This window comes from Acipenser ruthenus, chromosome 4 (assembly GCF_902713425.1).
Source record: "Acipenser ruthenus chromosome 4, fAciRut3.2 maternal haplotype, whole genome shotgun sequence".
In the NCBI taxonomy this organism is placed as follows: domain Eukaryota; kingdom Metazoa; phylum Chordata; class Actinopteri; order Acipenseriformes; family Acipenseridae; genus Acipenser; species Acipenser ruthenus.
This window is the reverse complement of record NC_081192.1, coordinates 48,832,013-48,834,490: the sequence shown is the minus strand read 5'-3', so window position 1 is coordinate 48,834,490 and position 2,478 is coordinate 48,832,013. Positions and strand designations below refer to the sequence as shown.

At 54.6% G+C, this 2,478-nt stretch overlaps 1 pseudogene; it reads right to left on the bottom strand.

The window, feature by feature from the left end:
* Positions 1-205: 205 nt before the first annotated feature.
* On the bottom strand, positions 206-1,438 carry LOC131737047 (uncharacterized; annotated as a pseudogene).
* Between the last annotated feature and the right edge of the window lie 1,040 nt (positions 1,439-2,478).

Here is a 2,478-nt window from a genome sequence, read left to right as displayed (position 1 = left end):
GCCCGCCCCCTTGGGAGCTTACTATACGCAGCGCGCAGAGACTCACTTCCTCTTTTGCTCTTCAGGCCGTGAAGGCTTCTGAAGCGACCACGCGGCTTGATGGTTATTTTCTCTTTCAGGGAACCGGGGTTGCATCCGCAACCTATCATTCCCTTTCAAGTCGAAAATAACCATCAAGGTATGGGAACAGTGTACCCAAGCCGTCGCGAGGGAGGATTCTCGGCAGTAGGACAGACTTACGTCATAACGCAACTGCGTAGGCAGTACATCTAGGCATATGCGGAGCTGCGCCTCAGCGTCTATGCTCGTAATGACACCTGTCTTAAAGGTGGAACAGTCAACACCATGCTATCAACCACTCTATACGTCCGCATCCTGAGGCGTCGCAGAGTGTAAAACAGATGCTCCAAACAGTGGAGCAGAGGAATCCAGTACATTTAACCTGTAAAACCTCATGAAAGTATGCGGCGTAGCCCAACTGGCTGCCGCGCAAATATCAGACACCGGCACCCCTCGAAAGAGGGCCCAGGATGTCGCCATACCCCTGGTAGAATGCGCCTTCAACTGCCCTGGTGGTGGAAGGCCTGCAGATTCATACGCTAATTTAATAGCATCCACTATCCAGTGGGAAAGGCACTGTTTAGACAGCGGCTGACCCAAAGATCTAGAACCATGGCATATGAACAACTGTTCTGTCTGCCACAGTCCTTGTACGGTCAATATAACACCTCAATGCCCTCACGGGGCAGAGCATGTGTAACCGCTCTTCCTCTGGGGAAGAAAAAGGAGGAGGATGGAACGCCATCAACTCGACTGACTGGTTCATGTGGAACGGGGATATAACCTTTGGTAAAAAGGCCAGATTAGGGCGCATGGAGACCTTAGAACCGTCTCCTGCAAAACGAGTACAAGAAGGATGCACTGAAAGAGCATGTAACTCGCTCACGCGTTTTGCTGATACCACAGCCAGCAAAAATGCAGTCTTAATAGACATGAGCTTCATATCCACGCTGTGGAGAGGCTCAAACGGTGCCTTGGTAAGGGCTTCTAGCACCACATCAAGGCTCCACGACGGTGAACTGATCGTTCTTGGAGGCCGCAAGCGTCTTGCGCCTTTCAGAAACTGAGATGCCAAAAAATGGCAACCAGGTGATAAACCGTCAATGCGTACATGACAAGCCGAAATGGCGGCTAAATACACTTTAAGTGTAGAAGGAGATTTCCCTTCATCCAGCAGTTTCTGCAGAAACTGCAATATTACTGCCATAGGACAGGAGACTGGGTCGTGGCTCTCAGCCAGACACCAACTCTGAAACAACTGCCACTTATACGCATACTGCGACCTAGTAGAGGGTGCTCTCGCACTCTGGATGGTCGATATAACTGTAGTCGAAAGCCCTAAGGCTGACAGGCGCTCCCGCTCAGGGGCCAAGCCCATAACTGCATGAGTTTGGGGTTCGCATGCCAAAGCTCTCCTTGAGCTTGGGACAACAGGTCCGCTCGCAGAGGGAGCTCCCTCGGGCGACCGTGCAGTAATTGCACTAGACTCGGGAACCATATTCTCCGAGGCCACCGAGGAGCGATCAGAATCACTGTCGCTCGCTCTACCCTGACCTTCTCCAAGAAGGCGGGGAGCATCGGAATCGGTGGAAAGGCATACAGGAGCCCTGGCGGCCATTCGTGAGCCAGTGCATCCACCCCCAGGGGGCTGTCGAGGTCCTTCACCGAGAACCATAGGGGACAGTGCGTGGTCTCTCGCGAAGCGAAGAGATCGACCTGCGCTGTGCCGAACCATTCCCAGATGCGCTCTACCACTTGAGGGTGGAGACGCTATTCGCCTGCAAGAGGGCCTCCTCTGGATAGGAGATCTGCCGGGTAATTGACTCTGCCCGGTAGGTGAACCGCACGCAGAGAGGTTAAACGCGGTTGTGCCCATAGCAACATCCGTGCTACCATCCGGTGAAGACCGGGGGACCGCAAGCCGCCCTGGCGGTTGATGTACGCCACAACTGTGGTGTTGTCTGACCGCACTAACACATGCTTGCCTAGAAGCACTGGCAAGAAGTGCCGGAGGGCGAGGTCCACCGCTCTGAGCTCCAGAGCATTGATGTGGGCTGACCTCCAGGGTCCTGACCACACTCCACGGGTCCCTGTCCCGTTCCAGACTGCTCCCCAACCGTGGTTGGAAGCGTCGGTCGTGATGACCTGCCTTCTGAAAATGGGACCCAAGCGTACGCCTTGGCGGAGGTTTGACGGAACTTTCCACCAGCGTAGCGCTTCCCAGCAGGCTCGGGATACCCTTAACCTGCGGTGTTTGTCTCTCCGCGGATGCAACGCGAAGGCATTGAACCAGGCCTGCAGAGGTCTCTGGTGTAGTAAGCCCAAAGGAAGGGCTTGTGAGGCGGCAGCCATCAACCCCAGCATGCGCTGACACAGCTCCATGCTGACTGTTTGTCTCAACCTGAATAGGGAAAGACA